This window comes from Ursus arctos, unplaced genomic scaffold (genome assembly GCF_023065955.2).
Source record: "Ursus arctos isolate Adak ecotype North America unplaced genomic scaffold, UrsArc2.0 scaffold_6, whole genome shotgun sequence".
Lineage (NCBI taxonomy): Eukaryota > Metazoa > Chordata > Mammalia > Carnivora > Ursidae > Ursus > Ursus arctos.
In genome coordinates, this window is record NW_026623078.1 from 65,444,263 (window position 1) to 65,469,821 (window position 25,559).

At 37.2% G+C, this 25,559-nt stretch overlaps 1 protein-coding gene across 1 annotated transcript in view; it reads right to left on the reverse strand.

Moving 5' to 3' along the window:
• Nucleotides 1–25,256, reverse strand: part of RAD21 (RAD21 cohesin complex component) — a 94,325-nt gene extending 69,069 nt beyond the window's left edge. Inside the window, exons 1-2 of the mRNA XM_048212490.2 lie at nt 24,990–25,256; nt 24,759–24,864 (exon numbers count right to left, since the gene is read on the reverse strand). The gene's annotated coding sequence lies outside the window, so the exon portion shown is untranslated. The remainder of the gene's footprint in view (nt 1–24,758; nt 24,865–24,989) is intronic.
• Between the last annotated feature and the right edge of the window lie 303 nt (nt 25,257–25,559).

Here is a 25,559-nt window from a genome sequence, read left to right on the forward strand (position 1 = left end):
GTTTTTGGGGAAAAGAGTATTAAGAGTATAAAATGATAGAATCCATAAAATTATTATTTGTACTTGGGGGAAAACATTTTAAATATTCAGTTCTATTATCACATTAGGCTAGATGGTAAGTCTTGTTCAACATCATGCAATTAACAGGTAGCTGGCTAAGCAGGGGCTCAAATCCACGTGTCTCCAAAATGGATGATGGTGGTACCATTAAGAAAACCTGAAAACTCATAAAGTGGATTTGGATGATTCTGATTTAAGATGTTTAATAAAAGCAGCTGATAATGATGCTTTGGCGTATGAAATAGTGAAAGTAAGTCTTTAAGGTTGTATGTTAAGTGTCTAACACTGTCTCAGGGCAGTTGCAGTATCTTTTATTTTTCAGGACAGCAGGGGGCTGCCAGGTACTGGGAAGCAGGAAGCAAGTCTATTGTTTTCTGTACTTTGCTCAGTTAACTTTCTTACTGCTGGCAAAAGTGAGCTGGCTTCATCTGATGCCATGGTTAAAAAGAAGTTGTGTAATTCTAGAATCATAAATGCATAACTTTCTCTATTAGGTACATGACATCCAATGAACCGTATAGAGCTGGAGTGTATCTCAGTCTGTAGTTTTAACATCCACCCATCTATCCATTGATCCATCCAACTATCGATCCACCCATCTGTTGATCCATCCATCCATCCATCCACCCATCCATCCTTCCCATAGCATTTATGGAACAGTGGGCTAGACCCCACGAATAAGAGAAGATGCCTGCACCAGAAACTCACAGGTTGAAGGGGGAAAACAAAGGAACAGTCTAGCATAAAAAGGAGTAAGAGCTGAAGTTGCAGGTACAGCAGTGGGAACACATAAGAGGGAGGCTGTAATCCTGCCTATAGGGAATTTGAGGACAACTCATCCGAAGAGCTGGGCAAGGTGAGAAGGGCATTCCACACATAGGAACAGCACATGCTCAAAGGTGTAGAGGAAAGAAAATGTGTGAGAAATGTTCTAGGAGCAGCAAACGTAGTTTGTAGAAAATGAACAAACAGGATAAAGAGAAGTCAAGATTCAAGCGATAAAGAGCACATGTCTGTATATTTCTGGTTCCCTACGACCTTTACTGTTTTACAGAGAGCTAGGGTTAACAGAGCTATGGGTCACTAAATCACTGGTTGTGCAATTCTAGATGCAGCATTTCTATCAGCATATTTTTCTGTTACTAATTCTTTCCTTCCTCAAAGAGTCATGTCTCGGAAGTCACTTTTCTCTAAATTTGATGTCACATTTTTTTTAAAGATTTTATTTATTTATGTGACGGAGAGACAGCCAGCGAGAGAGGGAACACAAGCAGGGGGAGTGGGAGAGGAAGAAGCAGGCTCCCAGCCGAGGAGCCCGATGTGGGACTTGATCCGGGAACGCCGGGATCACGCCCTGAGCCGAAGGCAGACGCTTAACGACTGCGCTACCCAGGCGCCCCCACATTTTTTTTATTTAATATATTTTTCTGTAATTAATAAAGGAAAGCTTTTAAAAAGTAGGTATCTATATAGTCTTACTCTAACCTTCAATAGCAAACAAGTAGTATCCACTTCAGGTTCACAATTTTCATCGTCTTGCTTCACATCGAGCACTCAGCTGTCCTAAGCAATCTGAGTGCGCCCATAAACAAAGAAATTCATAAGTCATCCAAGAAGCCAGGTCTTTGTGAAAATTTTAGTCTAATCCTTAGATGAATTTAAAGTAAAAGAGATGTTGTTGTTTTTGTTTTATTAGTGGAGTAGTTTCAGGCATGTATGTTAATTTTGAGGTTAATATTTTTCAAGACTGGGAAGTTCATTTGTTCTGCACTCTGTGTGGATTTGAAGGGATGGAAGGAAATAAAAGGTTAATAAGGACAACCTAATTAATAATAATTTAAAAAAGCAACAGTGGCAAGAAAAATGTCCGCACTAGCATCTAGAGCACTGTGCCTGGAAGATAATCAGTGCTCCAAAAATACTTGAATAAATGAATGCTGAATGAATGAATGTTGATTCTCTGCCCCTTATCTCCACAAATATTAAAGTCAGTGTGAATGGGTGCAAACGACTTTGGATGCTAGGCTGTTTCAATGTTGCATAGAAACCAAGCCTCTGCTTGATAGCCCTGGTGTTTTTTCAAAACAACAAACTGTAAGTTGAAGTACAACTTGTTTCTTCTTATCTTCATGACCATTTAAAATATCAGGTTCTTTTCCTCTGTTATATGCATCACCATTTCTTAGGTGTTTTTCTATTCTGTGTTTGCCAGAAGTAGTCAATGTGGTTATAACTCTGTTAACTCTTCCTTTAACAGAGGGATTTCATAAAAAGTAATACTGACGTGTAAATCAAATGTAAGAAGTAATGCTCTTCATTTCTCCATTCAATGGGGGAAATTCTTTTAGAAATTCTGATTCTCTTTCTGATCAACTCAATACAGTGAGATGGAAGTGGTCTTCTGGTAGAAGAAATGGCCTTTTCCTGCCTGATGGAGAAACAGAGAATGTTCATGTGTTCCCAATAAAACCTACTTAGTTCTATTGATATATGAGCATTGCTAGGTAAGTTGTAGCTAAATGTCACCTTGTTTTTCCTACTAGAAACTTAATGTTATATTTTTTAACATTTAGTATTAATGCTATTTAATTTTAATTTAATGTATAGTGTTGTACTGATGAAAAGGAATACTTTTTTGCTTAAAATCTTATGTTTAGGGTTTTATAATTTGATATTACTTCTCAATCAGGATAGATTCTATAAAGAATATAATAAAAAAAGAAAGAAGTTATGTTGCCTTCTCTATTCAGAGCTTTATGAAGAGAATCTCAGGTCTTGGGGGTCGCCAACTCCTTTTGATAAATGGTAAAGGAGCATTATGAAAATGTTCTTGTGCAGACAGACATATGGAGTATATGTGGTATTCTTTAAAAAAAATAAACTCATATAAATACTGTAGGTGTCTGTGTTTGGATTAAACAATGGAGTTTGGCATTATGTAACTGAAGGTTTCTACTGGCTTCCTGTATTTACCAGTAATCCACAAGGGATGCATTTATATACATTTCCTACCAAGCCCACAGCACTTTGGTTGAGTTTTCCAAGTCAGATAAACCTCTCCTATTGTTTATATTGGTGTGTATGCCAAAGAGGAGTGATTCAATGGAAAGGAGGTCTTGCAGCATATAGCTGCCAAGTTTCTGGAACTTACCTATTTAAAAGATGTAAATTTGGGACCCATTCAAGAAGCAAGAAAAAAATGGATAATGAATAGCTTAAAGATTTATATTTTATGTCTAGATATAATATTTAATTAAACTCCAAAGAGAAATGACAATCAGTGAAACGTCAGAACAATGAATCTGAACTTTTAGACTATTTTGACGTAGCGCACCGATGTGTTCAGACTACTACGCAAACATTTGTTACAAGCTCCCTCCTGTATCACTGAGATAGAACTCTGTCTAAAGAAATCCCAGGGAGTTAGAATAGAATGGATTCTTTGACTTCTCTTTCTTTTTCTTCATCCCTATTATTTTTATGATAGAAGTAAGGCTGCATGTATTTGTTGTTAAAATTGAAACAAAGAGATATACAAATTAAAGAACGAAAGACTCCTGCCTTTCTTACCCCAGCTCCTAGCCCCTAAAGGAACCACTGCTGATGATTTTGCATTTACTTATTTACACTTCCCTTTAATACATATGAAAACACATCTACTCATAATTTATTTTTAAAAAAAGGTATCATATGACACATATTCCACAGTTTACTTTTCTCTTTTGATCATGTTATGAACGTCTCACCATGTTAGCACATAGATCTATCTTTTAAAAATTTGAGTCTATGGAATTCTGAATATACCGTATTATGAATACCATAATTAATTATTTATCTCCATTGGTTTAGTTAGGAATTACTTCTGCTATTAGCATCAAAGACTCAAAAAAGAAGTGTCACAAAAACATTAGAAATTTTATCTTTCTCATAACAAAGGCTGAGGAGTCCTGGGCAGGTGTGATGACTCCATGATGTCTTTAGGAATAGAATGCCTTTAGTGTTCGGATACTGATTGTGGCACCCATCCTCAAAGTAATATTATGGTCCCAAAATATCTGTTGGAGCTCTAGAAATCAAATCTTTATTATAGGTGGGAAGAAGTGGAAGGCAAGGAACAAAAGTTATATGCCAGGAACGTCAGTCCATTTTTCAAAAAACTCTTATACAAGTTTCCCTAACAATTTCTGCTTATATATCATTGTTCAAATCTTAACAAATAGCCATCCCTTTCTATAAGGACTTAAGGGAAATGTATTTAGGGGGTTGTGTGGACACATCCAACAATCAGGATCTTTCAGTAAGGAAGAAGGGGAGAATGAAGGTTGAGTGGGTATCTAAGCAATTTCTACCACACTTATTATTAGTTTATAATTTTTGCTATAGCAAATGGAACTGCAAAGAATATCCATAAGCATATTTCTTTTTATGGTATTTACTTCATTTTTTCCCTGTAACTCCTGTTTTTGACTTTGAGTCTATTAACTATTTTCCATTATGTTATATCCTCTGTTTAAAACTTTGCCCATTTTTCTTCTGCTTTTGTTCAAAAACACAAGTATTCTACTCTCATCTAAGTTTTACTTCCTTTCTTTCCTCTACTTAAGCTTTCCCTTATTTGGTAAAAACAGAATAATAGGTTCAGATATTGATGTTTATACATGAACAAATGATAAATTGGAAGTGTCCCCACCTGGCCTTTATTATTTAACTGATAGGGTAGTCCAGTGGCTGGGAGCACACACTGGGTATAACATTTTACTCTCTGATGTTCCCCGTGCCTCATTTGTTCGATCTGTAAAATGTTAATTTTGGTACTTAAGTCATAGGGTTAGTGTGAGGATTGAAAGTAAAGCACTTGGAATAGTAGCTGATATGAAGTAAGTGCTCTGTCTTTACAGTTGTCAACTATTGTCTCAGTGAAGTTAAAAAAAAATGTGTATGTAGGATGATGGGAATGCAGGCACAAAGGAAAGGTGACTGGTGTTCAGAGTCCAGAGAGTTTTTATGAGGAATTTGAGATGGCCAAAATGGAGTGAGTTAAAGGACTGTCGAGCAATATTGAAAAAACAGCTGAGGTTGGGAATCGTGTATTTGTGATGAACATGGGCACATGGCAGTACTTGACTGCTTAGGAACAGGAGTGAAAACAATGGACAAATAGATAAAATAAGGGTTGGGATTGACTGGGTAGGATTGGTGGAAGGCCAGGAGTATAGGACACTAGATGGTGCTGATTTGAAGTAGAGGAAACTTGCTATGGGGTTCTGGCTGGGAAAGGAGAAATATGAAGGCAGGAGATGACTTCAAAAATTGATTTCTCTTGAATTGAGATGTAGGATAAATTATGGATAGAAAGAAGGATGTGGATTTTCAGAATTCAGGCTTTTAAACATATCATTCTGAGTGATAATAAATTCTGAGTAGATTGTTGACGTGAAACAAATGCCAGAGATGAGCATCAGGGAAATAGCGAAAATCAACGATTCCACTCAGTTTAATTAAATTGGCAGTTAATGGCCACCTCAGATATGCCAGTGAATGTGTTCTATGTTCTTGTGAACAAAATTAACACATTTCTTAACCTCAATTTACTTGCCATTTGGCAGACTGGAGGATAGACTAGTGAATGAAATATGAAGTGGAATTTACAATTACTCAAGGACACTACAGACAGACAAGAAAATGTCAGTGGGCCAAGAACCAAAGCCTGCACTGAATGTGGAGAAATGGCTTAAAAGCCAGTGCATGATAGTGACAAAGAAGATCGTATAATGGTATCTTCAAAAAGAGGCTGATGACCTCAGGTTGCAGAACACTGGATGTGATACTATGAGTTGTTAACATGTCTACCTTAATCACTAGACTCTACATCCTTTAGGACAGGGACTAGGCCACACATTTTTACATCCCCTTTGAAGTCTTGGCACACTGTAGTACCTAAATTAGCATTTGAATTATCACCAAAAAAAGAAAAAAAATTTTTGATACTTAGATATACTATAATTGACCCTTGAACAACATGAGTGTTGGGGTACCAATGCCCTGCGGAGTTGAAAATCTGCATATAAATTTTGACTTCCTCCCCCCAAACTTAACTAATGTCTATTGTTGACCAGAAGCCTTACTGATAACATAGTCAACTAACACATATTTTGTATGCTTTATGTATTATATACTGTATTCTTACAATAAAGTAAGCTAGAGAAAGAATGTTATTGAGAAAATCATGGGACACCTGGGTGGCTCAGTCTGTTAGGCATCTGCCTTCAGCTCAGGTCATGATCACGGGGTTCCTGGATCGACCCCCATGTCTGGCTTCCTGCTCAGTGGTAAGTCTGCTTCTCCCTCTTCCTCTGCCCCTCCCCCTGCTCATGCTCTCTCTCTCAAATAAGTACAATCTTAAAAAAAAAAAAAGAAAATCATAATGAAGAGAAAATACATTTACAGTACTGTACTGTATTTACTGAAGAAAATCTGCATATAACCATGCAGTTCAAACTATCATTTGAACAACCCATGTTGTTCAAGGGTCAACTGTATATTAATTATTTGTTTCTATGTATCTTAAATTATATTAAAACTTAGAAGCTTAGGTGATGTCAGCAAGATAACAGAATAGGAGATTGTCCTTGTCCCCTGCAGAAACAAAACCATCAATGAATGGAATACCTTTATAAGAGTTCTGAAATCTGAGTAAGAGGTTATAGCACCCTAGTGGAAGACAGAAATGAGAAAAGACGCCTTTAAAAGGGTTCACTTTTTCCATTTCACCCTTCTCTGAAGCCAGCACAGCACAGGGTCAAGTGAGATTCCCTCAGTCCATGAATTCTCCCATGGGAGAAGAAGAGAGCAAAGTGAATGTTCAACTTCTCTAGCATTTTAGAGCACTACCTGAGTACTGCACTTCTGTCACACCTCACCCAGAACATGGAGGGAATTGGCATGGCTAGGTTGAACTGGGGTTAGCTAAGAACAAAAATAAAGGGCAGAGTCTCTCAACAACTGATGTGAAGATTTCAGCAGCTAGCCTGTGGCCCCAGGCAGCTTGTTCAACTTTTGACCTTGCCATTTAGAATCTCTGGTTGAGCTGACTGGTGAAGGGCTTTCCTTGCCACAACTAGTCAGTAAAGACTGGAAGAGGTGACTATTCCTTTAAATGTGCAAACATCAATGCAAGGCTAAAAGTATCATGAAGAATCAGAGAAACATGACACTACCAACGAAACAAAATAAAGCTCCAATAATCAACCCACAAGAGATGGAAATCTACAAACTATCCGACAAAAAATTCAAAATACATTCTTTTTTTTTTTTTTAAGATTTTATTTATTTATTTGACAGAGAGAGAGACAGCCAGTGAGAGAGGGAACACAAGCAGGGGGAGTGGGAGAGGAAGAAGTAGGCTTTCCAGTGGAGCAGGGAGCCCAATGCGGGGCTCGATCCCAGGACCCTGGGATCACACCCCGCGCCGAAGGCAGACGCTTAATGACTGAGCCACCCAGGCGCCCCTCAAAATACATTCTTAAAGTAGCTCAGTAAGTTACAAGACAAAACAAATAAGTGAAAACAGGAAAGCAACACATGAACAAAATGAGAAGTTCGGCAAAGATATAGACACCATAAAAAAGACCCAAACAGAAATTCTGGAGCTGAAGAATACAATGATTGGACTGAAAAAATGCAATAGAGATTTTCAATGGCAGGTTGAATCAATCAGAAGAAAGAAACAGCCAACTCAAAACAAGTTATTTGAAATTATCTAGTCAGAAGAACAAAAAAGAATAAAGAAGAGTAAAGAAACCATATGGAACTTATAGGACAATATCAAAAGACTCAAAATGCCTATTATGGGATTCCCAGAAGGTGAAGAGAAAGGGGCAAAAAGCTTATTTAAAAAAAAAATAATGGCTGAAGACCACAAACTCTGAGGAGGGAAATAGTCATTTGTATTCATGAAGCAGAAAAGTTCCAAATAGGTTGAACCTAAAGAGGCCTACAATGAGAAACATTATAGCAAAAGCTGTCAGAAATTGAAGACAAAGAATTTCAAAAACAGCCAGGGGAAAAATACTAGTCACATACAAGGGAATCCTTATAAGACTATAAGCAGATTTCTCAGTAGAAACTTTGAAGGCTCGGAAAGAATGAGATGATATATTCAAAGTGCTGAAAGAAACTAACTACTATACCCAACAAAACTCTCTTTTGAAAATGAAGAAATGATAAAAACTTTCCTAGGCAAACAAAATCTGAGGAGGTTCATCACCACAAGACCTGCCTTACAAGAAGTGATGTTAACAAGAATGTTAAATGACAACATGAAAGCTTATGAAAGTATAAATCTTCCTGGTAAAGGTAAATATATAGAAAAAATACAGAATAATGTAATTGTGTAATAGTGGTGTGTAAATAACTTTTAACATTAGTATAAAAGTGAAAAGACAAGAATATTAAGAATATCTATAACCACAATTTGCTGATTGATACACAATACAAAAAGAATAAATTATTACATTAATAACAAAGTATGTGTGTGAAGTAAAAGTGTAGTGTTTTATGTATATAACTGAAGTTGTTATCAGCTTAAAATAGATTGTTATAACAACCAAAAGTTTTATGCAAGCCTTTGATAACCACAAAGAAAAAAACCTATATAGACACAAGAAAGATAAGGGGAAAAATCAAAGTATAGCACAACAAAAATGATCATAAAGGAAGACAGCAAAAAAATAAGAACAAAAGAACTACAAAACAAACAAAAAACAATGAACAAAATAGCAATAGTAACTCCTTACCAATCAATAACTACTTTATATGTACGTGGATTAAACTCACCAATCAAAAGATATAGAATGGATGAATGGATCGAAAAACAAGATCTGAATTATATCCAGTCTAGGAAAGACTCATTCTAGATTTAAGGACACATATACACTGAAAGTAAAGGGATAGAAAAAGATATTCCATGCAAATGATAAGCAAAATAGAGCAGGAATGGCTATGCTTATATCAGACAAAATAGACTTTAAGTCAAAAGCTGTCACAAGAGACAAAGAGGTCATCACTCAGTGATAAAAGAGTCAATCCAAGAGGAACATGTGACACTTATAGATATGTATAAATCCAACATCAGAGCACCTAACTACTTAAAGCAAACAATGACAGATCTGAAAGGAGAAAGAGGAACATAACAATAGCAACAGAACTGACCAGCACAATAGGCCAAATGGACCTAACAGACATACAGGAAGCATTCTAAATATATATTCTTCTCAAGTTCATGTAGAACATTCTTTAGAATAGATCACATACTAAGATATAAAACAAGACAACAAATTTAAGAATACTGAAATCATTCCAAGTATCTTTTATGATCACGATGGAATGAAACTAGAAATTCAAAAAAAATAGGAAAATGGAAAAATTCACAAACACATAGAAATTAACACACTCTTGGGGCGCCTGGGTGGCAAAGTCATTAAGCGTCTGCCTTCGGCTCAGGGGGTGATCCCGGCATTCTGGGATCGAGCCCCACATCAGGCTCCTCCGCTAGGAGCCTGCTTCTTCCTCTCACACTCCCCTGCTGTGTTCCCTCTCTCACTGGCTGTCTGTCAAATAAATAAATAAAATCTTAAAAAAAAAAAAAAGAAATTAACACACTCTTGAATAACCAATGGGTCAAAGAAAAAATCAGAAGGGAAATTAGAAAATATCTCAACAAAAATGAAAAAGATGACACAACATACAAAAACTTAGGGAGTGCATCAAAAGAAGTTCTAAGAGGGAATCTGATAGTGATAAATGTCTATATTAAAAAAGAAAAAGGTCAAAATAACCTAAATTTTACCCCAAGGAACTAGAAAAAGAACAAATCAAGACCAAATTTAACAGAAAGAAGGAAATAATAGGATTATAAGCAGAAAAATGAAAAATAATAGAAAATAAAAAAATCAACAAAACTAAGATTTGCTTTCTTTAAAAGATAAATTCAATAGGGGCACTTGGGTTGCTCAGTTCGTTAAGTGTCTGACTCTTGATTTCAACTCAGGTCATGATTTCATGGTCATGAGGTCAAGCCCAATGTTGGGCTCTGCACTCAGCAGGCAACTGGCTTCTCTACCTCACTCTCCCTCCACCCCTCCCCTGCTTGCACTCTCTCTAAAATAAATAAATGAATCTTATAAAAAGATAAATTCAACAACCTCTTAGCAAAACAAACCCTAAGAAAAAATGAGAGAAGACTCAAATAAATTAACTAGAAATGGAAGTAGAAACATCATAACCAATACAACAGAAATAAAAAAGATCATAAGCAGCTATTATGAACAATTATATGCCAACAAATTGGGTACCTAGAAGAAATAGATAATTTCTAGAAACATACAACCTACCAACACTGAATCAAGAACAAATAGAGAACCTTGGGGCACCTGGGTGGCACAGTCATTAAGCATCTGCCTTCGGCTCAGGGCGTGATCCTGGCATTCTGGGATCGAGCCCCACATCAGGCTCCTCTGCTAGGAGCCAGCTTCTTCCTCTCCCACTCCCCCTGCTTGTGTTCCCTCTCTCGCTGGCTGTCTCTGTCAAATAAATAAATAAATAAATCTTAAAAAAAAAAAAGAACAAATAGAAAACCAAACAGAGCAATAATAAAGATGAAGATTGAATTAGTAATAAAAAACCTCCCAAGAAAGAAAAGCCCAGATTATATGGCTTTACAGGTGAATTCCACTAAACGTTTAAAGAAGAATTAATACCAATCTTTCTTAAACTCTTACAAAATATAGAAGAAAAAGGACCACTTCAAAACTCATTTTATGAGGTCAGAATCACCCTCATATCAAACCAGACACCACATAAAAAGAAAATTATAGGCCAATATCCCTGATTAACCTGCATAAAAAAATCCTCAAGAAAATTTTGGCAAGGGGAATTAAACAGCATATTAAAAGGATTATATACCATGACCAAGTAGATGTATCCCTGGGAAGCAAGGATGGTTCAATATATGCAAATTAATCAATATGATACACGACACTGATAGAATGAGGGATAAAAATCACATGATCATTTTAACAATGATGTCATGCAGTAAAAGCATGACAAAATTTAAAACCTTTCCATGATAAAAGCTCTCAACAAATCAGGTATAGAAGGAAATTTCCTAAACATAATAAAGGTCATATATAAAAGCCCACAGCAAACATGATACTCAATGGTGAAAAGTTGATTACTTTCTTACAGGATGTGGAACATGGCAGGGATGCCCATTCCCACCACTTCTATTCAACATCATACTGGAAGTCCTAGCCAGAGAAATTAGGTGAGAAGAAGAAAGAAAATTATTCAAATTGGAAAGGAAGAAGTAAAATTATCTGTTTGCATAGGACATGATCCTATACATAGAAGCCCTAAGGACTCCATAAACACACATAAAACAACTCAAATCAATAAATGAATTCAGCGAAGTTTCAGGATACAAAATCAACATAGAAAGATCAGTTGAATTTCTACACAGTAACAATGCACTATCTGAAAGAGAAATTTGGAAGACAATATCATTTATAATAACATCAAAACTTAAAAAAAATACTTAGGAATAAACTTAAGCAAGGAGGTGAAATAACTGTACAATGAAAAATATAAAACACTGATGAAAGTATTAAAGCACACAGAAATAAAGGGAAAGTAATTCTTCATTTATGGATTGGAAGAATTAGTATGTTAAAAATGTCCATACCACCTAAAATGATCTATAGATTCAATTTGATCTTTATCAAAATCCCAAGGGCACCCACAACTATATGATCAGCTAATCTTCAACAAAGCAGGGAAGAATATTCAGTGGGAAAAAGACAGTCTCTTCAATAAATGGTGTTGGGAAAAGTGGAAAGCAACATGCAAAATAATGAAATGACCACTTTCTTACACCATATGCAAAAATAAATTCAAAATAGATCAAAGACCTAAATGTGAGACTTGAAACCATTAAAATCCCAGAGGAAAATACAGGCAGTAACCTCTTTGACATTAGCCATAGAACTTCTTTCTAGATATGTATCTGGAGGCAAGGGAAACAAAAGCTAAAATAAACTATTAGGACTTCTGCACAACAAAGGAAACAATCAACAAAACTAAAAGGCAGCCTATGGAATGAGAGAAGATATTTGCAAATGAAAGGTTAGTATCCAAAATATATAAAGAACTTATAAAACATAACACCCAAAAAACAAACAATCCAATTAAAAAATGGGCAGAAGACATGGATAGATATTTTTCCAAAGAAGACATACAGGTGGCCAATAGACACATGAAAAGGTGCTCAACATTTCTGGAGAAAGGGGAACCTTTTGTACTATTGGTGGGAATGCAAACTGGTGCAGCCACTCACAGTATGGAGGTTCCTTAAAAAGTTAAAAATAGAACTACCTTACGATCCAGCAATTGCACTACTAGGTATTTACCGAAAGAATACAAAAATGTTAATTCAAAGAGATATATGCACCCCAATGTTTATATTATCTATAATAGCCAAATTGTGGAAAGAGCCCAAATGTCCATCAACTGATGAATGGATAAAGAAGATGTGGTATATGTATATATAATGGAATATTATTCAGCTATAAAAAAGAATGAAATCTTGCCATTTGCTACAACAGGGATGGAGCTAGAGTGCATTATCCTAAGTGAAATAAGTCAGTCGGAGAAAGACAAATACCATATGATTTCACTCATATGTGGAATTTAAGAAATAAAACAAATGAACAAAAGGAAAAAAAAAAGAGAGGGAGGCAAACCAGGACTCTCAACTGTGGAGAAAAAAACTGATGAATTTAAGAAACAAACAAACAAACAAACAAACAAACAAACAAACAAACAAAAAACAGGAGAAAGAAAGAGAGAGATAAACCAAGACACAGACTCTTGACTATAGAGAACAAACTGATAGTCACCAGAGGGGAAGGGTTGGGGGATGGGTTAAATAGGTGATGGGGATTAAGGAGTGCACTTGCTATGATGATCACCAGTGTTGTATGGAAGTGCTGAATTACTACATTGTACACCTGGAACTAATATTACACTATGTTAGCTAATTGAAATTTAAATAAAAACTAAAACCCACAAAAACTCCCCAAAATCCAAACGGTATTTTTTACAAGAAAAAAATTTCTAACATTCTTATGTAATCACAAAGGACCCAAAATAGTCAAAGCAATTTTGAGCAAGAAAAACAAAACTGGAGGCATATTTCCTGATATTGAAGCATATTATAAAGTACAGTAATCAAAACAGTATGACACTGGAATAAAAACAGACATATACATTGATGGAACACATAGAGAGCCTAGAAATAAACATGTATATAACTATCAACCTGTCTTCAAGAAGGGTGCCAAGAATACATAATAGAGAAAGGATAATTTCTCCAATAAATGGTGTTGGGAAAAGTGGATATTCACATGTGAAAAAATAAAATTGGACCCTTATACCATACACAAAAGTTAATTCAAAATAGATTAAAGACTTAAGTGTTAGACCTGAGACCACAAAACTCAGAAGAAAACATAGGGGAAAAGCTTCTTGACATTGGTCTTAGCAATGATTTCTTGGATATTACACCAGAAACATTGGCAAGAAAACCAAAAACAGACAAGTGGGATTACATCAAATGGAAAAACTTCTACATGGCAAAGAAAACAATCAACAGTATGTAAAGACCATATGTAAAAACCTAAGGGATCAGAGAAAATATCTGCAAACTATACATCTGATAGAGGATTAATATTGAAAAAATATAAGGAACGTACAACTCAACAGTAAAAACTTAAATAGCCTAATTAAAAAATAAACAAAGGAACTGAATAGACATTTCTTCAAAGATGACATTCAAATGACCAAGTATACGAAAGGTGCTCAATATCACCAATAATCAGGGGAATGCAAACCAAAACCACAATGAGACATCACCTCACACCTGTTAGGATGGCTATTATCAAAACAGAACAAAACAAAACAAAACAACACAAAACAAAGATAACAAGTGTTGGCAAGAATGTTGAGAAAAGGGAACCCTTGTACTGTTGGTGGGTATATAAATTATTAAATTATTAAAACCATTATGGAAAAACAGTATGGAGGTTCCTTAAAAAATTAAAAATAGAAGTACCATGTGATCCAGCAATCCCACTTCTGGGTATATATGCAAAGGCATTTAAAATAGGATCTCAAAGTGATATAGGCACTCCCAGGTTCACTGCAGCATTTTTCACAATAGCTAAAACATGGCAGCAACCTTCATGTCCATTAATAGATAAAGAAAATGTAGTGTACACACACACACACACACACACACACTCACACTCACACTCACACTCATTCACTGGAATGTTATTCAGCCAGGAGAAGAAAATCCTTCCATTTGTCAACACAATGAACCTAGAGGACATCATGCTAAGTGAAATACACCAGAAACAGAAGGATATATTCTACATAATACCACTTACGTGAAGAATCTAAAATAGTCAAATTCATAAAAGCAGAGAGTATAGTGGTGGTTTTCAAGGTCTGCAGGAAGGGGCAATGCGGAGATATTAATCAAAGTATACAAAGTTTCAGTTATATAAGATGAATAAATCCTCAAGAGTCTATAGTTAACAATCTTGTATGATACACTTAAAATTTTGCTAAGAGAGTAGATCTTAAGTGTTCTTATCACAAATAATAATAATAAATAAAGAGGAAAGGAGTAAATTTTGGGAGGTCATGGATATGTTTATGGCATAGGTTGTGGTGATGGTCTCATGAATGTATACTTAAGTCCAAACTCATCAAGTCATACACATTAAATATGTTCAGCTTTTTGTATGTCAGTCGCATCTCAATAAAGTTTTTTTTATAAAAAAAAGTTAAAATAAAACTTACAAACTTAAAATAACAAATATTTATTATCTCAAAATCTCTGTGTTCAGGAATCTGGTAGTGTCTCTTAAGGATGCAATCAAGGTGTTGGGTGGGGCTGCAATGCCATTTGATGGCTTGACTGAGGGAGGATTCTCATTCACATTTACATGTACCAAGATTCAGTTCCTCATGGCTGTTCAATTGAGGGCTTCACTTCCTTGGTGGCTGCTGATAGGGGCCTCCCTTTATTATTTGCTACATGGGCCTCCTCATTTGTCAGTTCACAGCAAAACAGCTGGCTTTCTTCAAAAGAAGCAAGCAAGAAAGGAGTGAGCAAGATGAAATTCAGTCTTTCTGTAGCATAATCTTAAAAATGACATCCCATTCCAAGGGACCATTTTAAAGGCTGCCTACTTCAAATACTAAACCGTTTTCTGGCAATTACCACCATTTCAATTTAAATTGTGTTATCAGTTACAAAAGGAATGCATTTCTTAACATACTTCCTTGCTTGGGTGTTCTTTGAACAGTGCATTGCACTAAATATAGTTCAACAAATATATGCTGATTGGATAATATTTTGATTTTTACTGAAAAGACGGTTGAATCTTAAGGCAGTAAAGTTTTCCAGCAGATATTGCTTCTTGAGTACATATAACTATTCTTAGAATTGACATTCCCGAAGAAAATAGTTAACTTGTGTATCTTATGCTAAAATATATTTATTAAAGCTGTTTGGACAAATTTGACATTTATTTTATATCTCAAAAGTCTTGAATGTCATGGTACATAAAAGGCCCTACAGAAAAGCACCAGTAAGTTTTCTAGTTTCTATGTTTTTCTGGTGTCATGCTTAGTTGAATCTTAAAAGAAGGCTGTAATTGAAATGTCTTTAAGATCCAGAGCATGAAGACAAGATAAACAGTCAAAGCTATATTAAAAGAAACATATCCCTTTTTATACTTGCTGTAGAAATGAAGTTGTGATATTCTTCTCAGACTATAAACTGACAGTCTAATGTTATACAGTATCCTATATATGAGCCTTTATATATTCTCTGTCAATAAAAACCAGTTACTATTATGTATATTTCATATATGACTTTCATAAGTCATTTAAATAATCTAAGAAAAGAGAAAATGTATTTAGACAGATACTAGACATGATTTGCACCTTACAACAAGTAGATTTTTCTCGTTTGAGGCAAGTAAGCTTCTGTACATCTCTTCAGCAATTATCCAGTAAAACTTCTGTTTACCAGAATTCAGTCCTCTGGATGCTTACTTTTGTACACTTCAGAAAAGGAAATAAATCAAAAAGTTAATCTGGTATCAGGGCTTTCAAGAAAGCAAATACACTAGCCTCCTTGAATTACTACATATGTTTATTACTCAAACTACATACTCATGACAGGTCAGCTTCCCCTCTGCTCAATGATTTTTTTTTTTTTTTTTTGACAGAGAGAGACAGCCAGCGAGAGAGGGAACACAAGAGAGGGAGTGGGAGAGAGAGAAGCAGGCTCCTAGCAGAGGAGCCTGATGTGGGGCTCGATCCCAGAATGCTGGGATCACGCCCTGAGCCAAAGGCAGATGCTTAACGACTGCGCCACCCAGGCGCCCCATGCTCAATGATGTCTTTATTTCAGGACCCAGGGTGAAAGAACTGCCTGCTTTGGGACACTGATGGAAAAGAAAAGATGGACTGTGGGGTGGTATCTAAAGATGTCAGTGGGAAACCACATATGTCCTTTCTACTCATAGTTTACTGGCTTAAGAAGGTCATGGCCAAGTCTGAGGCCAGTGGAGTGGAGAAATACAATCTTCCTACCACAAGAGACTGAGAATATTTTAATGATAACACAACTCACTATACATACTTAGAAGATGCGATGTGATTGAGATGATTAAACTGGTCCCATATGACCACTGACAATTTAGAATGGTCATCCAACCCATTGGAATGGGCATTGTCCAACTTGACTTCACTGTTGTAGTTTAGACCTGATTCAGTTTCCCTTGCAATCCTAGCACCAATTCTCTTGGATTTTTAGATTACGTAGTATTGTGATGTTCACTGATGTAATGTACAAAAACATGTCCCTATGTCAAGAACCCCTATCAAATCCCCTATGTGAGATGAAAGAATCACATTTATGAAAGCCCTACTTGGTTGAGTGCACTCTTGGGTGCTTTAGTTAATCTACTCAGCAGCCAATTGAGGAAGAAAAGATTATTCTCATTTTACTTGTGAACAAATCAACCCAGACAGCTTACACGAAGTCACATGGCCAGCAACATGTGAAACTGGGATTTGAGACCAGCATTTTGACTATAGAGTTCTGGAAAATTGAGTTGGAAAGACAATGACTACAGTTTGGACATTGCACAACTAATAAGGAATTTTTGCCAGCCATTTGCTAGCCAGAAGACAAAATGACCACATTCCCCCACAGACCTTTTAATGACTCAAGACCATAAACTGTTCATTGAAAAAATTACATGTATTTGTTTTAAGGTTCATAAGGAAAATTCCCCTCTGTGAAGCCTAGAGAAGTATTTCATCCTTTTTGTACAGAGCACTCAGGGACATTCTGTTGCAGGGGGAACACACAGAACCCATTACTCAAAAGACTAATCGTCAGTGGATGGCTGGAGAGGAAGCGAAGAAGTGGAATTAAGTCTAAGGTTCCCAAGGCACAGCTAAAGGACACATAGAAGAACTGGGAATTAGGTTTCCTAGGGAAAGGTGAATAGGCAGGAAAAAAGGTAGAATGAGTTGCAACAAAGGTAAATATTAACTCAAGAATTTATGTAAAGAGATTTAGAGAGACACCCAGGTTTTTGCATAAGAACTTCCAGGCTTTTATTTGGCTGATGTTCTACATGAATAAGGAGTAAAATCTGTGCATTCAACCTTCTGATGTCAAAAAGACTGAGAGAAGGTAGCCTTGTTAAACGTAAGGGTGGAAGCAGGATGACACTTGGGCTAGGGAAGAACTGGTCTAGGTAACTGGAATAAACAAAATTTTAAGTTTTAACCTCCTTTAGCTGAGTTTTAAGAATTCTGCAACTGTATATTGCTTGATGAGCTATAAGGGAAAGAGCATAACCCTTGCAGCCACATAGATCTGGAGTCAAACCCTACCTCTGCTATGTCCCTGACTACTATATGACCTTAGGCAAGTCTCTTACCTTCTTTGAACCTCAGGTTCCCATCTCAAGACAAAACAAAACAAAACAAATATAATGTAGAATTTTTGTGAAAATTAAATAAATTGTATACTTATCTATATCTATGTCATATCTGTGCCTATGCTGTGTGTATATATATAGATATATATATCTATCAGATATATATATATATAGATAGATAGATAGATAGATAGATAGATATAGATATAGATATAGATATCTATCTGTACTTGTATCTATGTCAACATCTATCTAATGTTTAAGAGATACTCTAAATATAAAGAACTCAAGGATGAGGGGAATCAGTAAGCAAGGTTGAAAAGGATGTTGGGAAAAAATTCCTTCAGAAACCACTGTCCTTCATTGCTTTTTATCCAGTGTCTTAAAGTCTCTTCTATCATATACTTTGTGTTTCTTGGTTGTTTCAGAACAGAGGATAAATCTAGTTCATGGTACTCTAGCTTTACTAGGCACAGAAGTTGTGTCTTTGTATCTAATGTGTATCTCTTTTAGAAAGAATATATTTGGTTCCCACTTTTGTTTAATCTAGTTGAACATCTCTACCTTTTAGTTGGAATATTTAGTACATTAATATTTAATGTTATTTTGATATGATCTAATTTAGATCTACCATTTTACTAGTTATTTTATATTTGTTACCTTGGTGTTTTGATCCTCTGTACCCCCTTTCCTGCCTCGTTCTGGATTACTTCAAAGTTTTTAGAAGAACATTTAGTTTACCCACCAGCTTTTTACTTTATTTTTAGAGCAGTTTTAGGCTCACAGAAAAATTGAGCTAGAAGTACAGAGAGTTTCCAGTACCCTTGTCTCTCCCCACCTACATAAACTCCCCACTGTCAAAATCTTACACCAGAGTGGTACACTTGTTACAACTGATGAACCTATATTGACATCATTATCATCCAAAGTCCATAGTTTACTTTAGGGTTCACTCTTAGTGTTATATATTCTATGAGTTTTGACAAATGTATAATGACATGCATCCACCATTGAAGTATCATGTAGAATAGTTTCACTGCCTTAAAAATCCTGTGCTCTGCCTATTCAACCTTCCCCCCAACTCCTGGGAACTACTGATCTTTTTACTGTCTCCATAATTTTGCCTTTTCCAGGATGTCAGAGAATTGGAATTATAACAGTATGCATCCTTTTTAGATTGGCTTCTTTCAGTTAGCAATATGCATTTAAGGTTCCTCTATGTCTTTTCATGGCTTGATAGTTCATATCTCTTTAGCTGAATAATATTCCATTGCTTAGATGTACCACAGTTTATCCACTCACCTACTAAAGGGTGTCTTGGCTGTTTCCAAATGTTGGCAATTATGATGAAAACTGCTATAAATATTTGTTTTCGGGTTGTTGTGTGGACATGTTTTAACTCCTTTATACAAACACCAAGGAGCATGACTGCTGGATCATTTGGTAAGAGCATGCTTACTTTACTAAGAAACTACTAAACTATCTTCCAGAGTGGCTGTGCCATTTTGTATTCCCAGCATCAATGTATGAGAATTCCTATTGTTCCACATCCTTGTCAGCATTTGGTTTTGTCAGTGTTTTAGATTTTGGCCATTTTAATTGGTAGTAATGATAATTCATTATTGTTTTAGCTTGCAACTCCATAATGACATATGATGAGTATCTTTTCATATGCTTGTTTTCTGTGTATCTTTGGTGGGGTTTCCAGATCTTTTACCCACTTCTTAATTGGGTTGTTTATTTTCTTATTGTTGAGTTTTAAGAGTAGTCTGTATATTTTGGATAACAGTGTTTTATCAGATACGTTTTTTTGCAAGTATTTATTCCCACTCTGTGGTCTGTCTTCTCACTTTCTTGACAGGGTGTTTCACAAAGCAGAAGTTTTTAAATTTAATATATAGTTCAGTTTATTATTTCTTTTATGGATTGCATCTTTGGTATTGTATTTAAAAAGTCATCACCATATCCAAAATCATCCAAATTTTATCTTATCTTCTAAAAGTGTTATAGTTTTGTACTTTACATTTAGGTCTATGATCCATTTTGAATTAATTTTTGTGAAGGGTGTAAGTCTATGTCTAGATTCATTCTTTTGGCATATGGATGTTCAGTTTTTCCAGCACTAGTTATTGAAAACACTGTTTTTTCTCCATTATGTTGCTTTTGCTCTTTTGTCAAAGATCAGTTGCCTATATTTATGTGGGTATGTTTATGGGCTATTTTGTCATGCTGATCTATGTGTTCATTTTTTTGCCAATACCATACCCTCTTGATTACTATAGCTTTATATTAAGTTTTACAGACAGGGAGTGTCAATCTTCAAATTATGCTCTTCTTTAATACTATCTTGGCTATTCTGGGTATTTTGAATTTCTGTATAAACTTGAGAATCAGTTTAGTTATATCCACAAAATAACTTGCTGTTTGGGATTGCACTGACTCTATAAATCAAGTTGGGAAGAACTGGTATCTTGACAATATTGAGAATTCCTATCCATGAACATGGAATATCTCTCCATTTATTCAGCTAAGTTTTGATTTTTTTCAGCAGTTTTGTTGTTTTCCCCATAAAGATCTTGTACATATTTTGTTAGATTTATACCTAAGTATAATCTCTCTCTCTCTCTCCCTCCCTCTCTCTCTCTTTTTGGTGCTAACGTAATAGGTGATGTGTGCTTTACATTTCAGATTACACTTGTTCATTGCTGATATATAGGAAAGTGATTAACTTGCATCCTGCAAACTTGATGTAACTGTTTCTTAGTTCCAGGAGGTTTTTTGTTGATTTTTTTCAGATTTGTCTACATAGACACTCATTCTGTAGGTTTCTTAGCTTTACCTCTTTGCACTACTTTTTAGTGATTGCTCTAGGCTTTAAAATATATGCTCTTAATCTTTTACAGTGCACTTACGGTGAATACCATATCACTTCACATAAAATATATAGCTCCATTTATCCCCAAGACTCTTGGTAACCATCAGTTTGTTCTCTATAGTTAAGTCCATTTCTTGGTTTTCCCCCATCTCTCTTGTTTTCCCTTTGCTCGTTTGTTTTGTTTCTTAACTTCCACATACGAGTGAAATCATATGGTATTTGTCTTTCTCTGACTGACTTATTTTGCTTGGCATTAAATACTCTCTAGCTCGCTCCATGTCATTGCAAGTGGCAAGGTTTCATTCTTTTCTTTTCTTTCTTTCTTTTTATTTTTTAAAGATTTTATTTATTTGACAGAGAGAGCACAAGCAGAGGGAGCAGCAGAGGGAGAAGCAGGCTCCCCACCAAGCAGAGAGCCCAATGCAGGGCTCAATCCCAAGACCCTGGGATCATAACCTAAGCCAAAGGCAGATGTTTAACTGACCAAGCCACCCAGGTGTCCCAAGATTTCTTTCTTTTTTATGGCTGAGTAATAGTCCATTGTGTGTACAGACCACATCTTCTTTATCCATTCATCAAGCAATGGACACTTGGGCTGTTTCCATAATTTGGCTGGCTGGCTCATTTGGTGGAAAATGTGACTCTTGATCTTGGGGTCATGAGTTTGAGCCCCACATTGGGTATAGAGGTTAAAGTCATATGGTTTTTTTTAAAAAGAGGAATGAGAATCACTTATATATTTACCTGACATTTACAATTTTTTATAACCCTCATTCCTGTCTATACATCTAAGTTTCCCTCTCCTATCATTTTACTTCAACCTGTGATATTTCCCTCAGTGTTTCTAGTTATGTAGATAGACTGGTAACAAATTTTCTTAATTTTCTGCTATATTGACACATTTATTTTGCCTTTGAAAGATGTTTTTACTGGATATAGAAATATCTGTTAAATTTTTCCTTTCTGAATCTAAAAAATATTGTCCTAATATCTTCTGGCCTTCAGTTCAGAACACATATAAAGAGCTTCCATCTGGCTTTCTCTTGATCTGTCTCTCTGTCTTGTTCTAATGGAGGGTGGGCACTATGCGGACACTCAAGCAGTTCTGGTAAAGGGTTCCCGAGGAGAGGAACTGAGGCTTCCCACCCACCACCAGCACCAGTGCCTGCCATGTGTGTGATATACCTTCCAGGTAGATCCTCCAGCCCCAATCACATCCAGCTTCAGAGGACCATAGTTTTGGTGACATCTACCATGTTATCAAAGTCCCAGGTCATAACCTTAGCTGTTCTCAAATTCTTGCTCACAGAAAATGTGAGAGATAATAAACATTTCTTGTTGTTTTAAGCCAATAAATTTTGAGATAATTTATTATACAGCAATGGATAACTACATTTCCTAACTCAAATATCTCTACACATTATAGTCACTCTAATTCACCAATGCCTCAATTCACTTCTATTAAAAAATATAAAATTCAAGATGTACAACTGAAAAAATCAATCTATGGAAGAAAATTATTAATTTTTGGTAACACCAATCTATTTTAAAACACCATTTTGTCTTTCTGGTTTACCTTTGCAGTCTGAGCACCTTGTATAATACTTGGTATATAATAAGACATTAAATAAATATTGCTGAGTGGATGAATGCATGACTGAATTTGCTCCTCCACGCTCTAAGCTTCTGGAGGGCAAAAACTATGTCTTATTCATCTTTTTTATTTTCCTCACAGGTATAATGCTTGACACTGAATAGGTCCCATTCACTGTTGAATTAAATCAAACTTAACTGAAGTTCTTGTTGAAGTAAACGATCTAGAAACAGAAGTGAATCTATCACCAAAACAAACAAAAAAACCCCTAAATTTATATACTCTGTCGGCTTCTTGTACGTTTTATGGATTTTTATAATTTCCATCAATAGAACCCATCTTCAAATGTTCTAGAGAATCTTTATGAAACAATATATAATGATAGCTTTTTTTAAAAAAAAGATTTTATTTATTTGACAGAGAGAGAGACAGCCAGTGAGAGAGGGAACACAAGCGGGGGGAGTGGGAAAGGAAGAAGCAGGCTCCCATCAGAGGAGCCCGATGCAGGCTTAATCCCAGGACTCTGGGATCACGCCCTGAGCTGAAAGCAGACGCTTAACGACTGAGCCACCCAGGTGCCCCTAATGATAGTTTGATTGTGTTTAGGTTGTAAACTATTATAAGGTGTTGAATTTGGCAAGTTAGCTACAGAGGCCTGGTAATCTGAATTCTTCCTTATCTAGCCAAGTGTTATGCCATTTTAGAGCTGAATTTTATGAGCATAGGGAATTTGAACACTCACACAACATGTAAATTGAGCAACTACTTTCCCCTCTTGAGGAGGTAGTATATACCTAGGTGCGTCCCAGTGGTTTACAGCATAAACCAGACTTACTAGATGCAAATCTTCACTAGACCACTTAACCAGGGTCGTGATCTTTGGCATACAGCTTAACCTCTGCCTTAGTTGCCTCATCCGTACAATGCAGAAACAAATAGTACCCACACTATAGGATTGTTGTGAAGATCAAATGGGTTAGTACAAGAAAAGTGCTAGGGCACCCGGGTGGCTCAATCAGTTAAGCAACTGACTCCTAATTTCGGCTCAGGTCATCTCAGGGTTGTGGCATTGAGCCCCACATGGGGTTGTCAGGGTTGTGGCATTGAGCCCCACATGGGGTTGTGTGCTCAGCAGGGAGTCTGCTTCTCTCTTGTTCTCTCTCTCCCTCTGCCCTTCCCCCCACTTGTGCGCTCTGTCTCTCAAATATATAAATCTAAAAAAAAGTGCCTGGCACATAGTAAGCACTAATAAAAATTAGTTCTTTTTTTTTTTTTTTTAAAGATTTTATTTATTTATTTGACAGAGAGAGAGAGACAACCAGCGAGAGAGGGAACACAAGCAGGGAGAGTGGGAGAGGAAGAAGCAGGCTTCCCAGTGGAGCAGGGAGCCCGATGCGGGGCTCAATCCCAGGACCCTGGGATCATGACCTGAGCCAGAGGCTGGCTTTTAACGACTGAGCCACCCAGGCGCCGCTAAAAATTAGTTCTTAATGCCATCAAAGCCTACCATGGACCTAGAACATTGCAGGGGATTTGTAGATCTTTATTGAACAAATGAGTAACTAAGATATTGTATGAACATCTCTGACACGTTTTGGAGAGGACAGGGGGATTGTATTCATGAAGACACAAAAGTTTTGTTTATTCCTTTTTAGAAATTCTCCATCAAAAAGAGGCAGTTGAGTATATTTATTGGAACAGGATATATAAGTAATATTGGCCTATAATTACACTGAATTGGGAATTATAAGACAATAACTTTGGGGTAAGAGGATTTTTTATTTTTCATTTTAACCCCTTCATAAACGCGAAGGTGTTAGAAATGAGTCAAATATAAAAAGGGGCACAGAGTTTCTGAGTATCAGGTGCTTTCCGCGCTGTTGGGCACGGGGAAAGACTATTCTTTCTAACTCAGAGAGACAAGCTTCCCCTACATGCGCAACACCTGTGGAGAGGTAAGGCCCTAATTAGACTAAAACCCCAACGCCTGACACAGTGCCGAACCAGCAGAAGAAAGTCAGAAAAAAGTATTTTAAAGGAATGGAGCATTAAATAAAGGCAACCGGGGCAGCCTTTACGACAAAATATTCTACCTTTGGTCTCAAACTTTTCCATCTGTACCTCAACTTCCACCTACCTGGATAGATACAAGTCTTCCTCTTAGGAAGGTACTCCAAGCAGCAAGAAGTGATCCAGTGGAAACCTCTTCTCGGAGTCATGGGGACCGCCTCCTTCGGCTGTTGCTAAAGATGGGAAGAAGGCCAGAGATGAGGCTAGGAGGAGCGGCGTCCCACTTGGCAGGGGTCACGCCCGGCCCCGCCCTCACCCGCCCTAATTCTCGCACTTGGAAACCAATGGTCAGCAATACCTGCCCGGAACGGGACTCGGCGTCACCGAGATGGGCCCCGAGGACTCCGACCGCCGCAGAGAGGCAATTTTCCCCGGACCCGGCGGAGTCCCAGCCAGCGTCGTGCTGTGCTCCCCAGCCCCTGGGCCCGCGCGCGGCTCCCCGGGGGCAGCAAGAGCGTGCACGGCCAGGAGGAGGCCCACGCCGCCTGTCGGCTGCTGGAAGACCTCCGCCGACGGCGGGCACGCGCCTTGCCACGGCCTCTGCCGCCCGGGGGCTCCAGGCGCCGGCGGGCGGGGGCGGAGGCGGAGGCCGAGGCGCCGCGGGAGGAGCCGAGCAGGGCGACCATCGGGAGCGCCCTCGCTGGGCTGCGCGCCGACCTGACGAGAGCGCGCGTCCGCGGCGGGCTCTCGGGGACCCTGTTGCCTTCCTCCTCTCCTGGGCCTCCAGAGCCGCGTGGGCCATTCGAGGACTTTCGAGGCCGCGAGGAGCTTTTCGCGGGAAGGAAGAGATGAGAGCGCACAGTTAGGGTGAGCTGGGAACCGGTCGTCGGTGTTCTGGGGCCAGCCGTCGGCTCGTGTCCCGACTCGG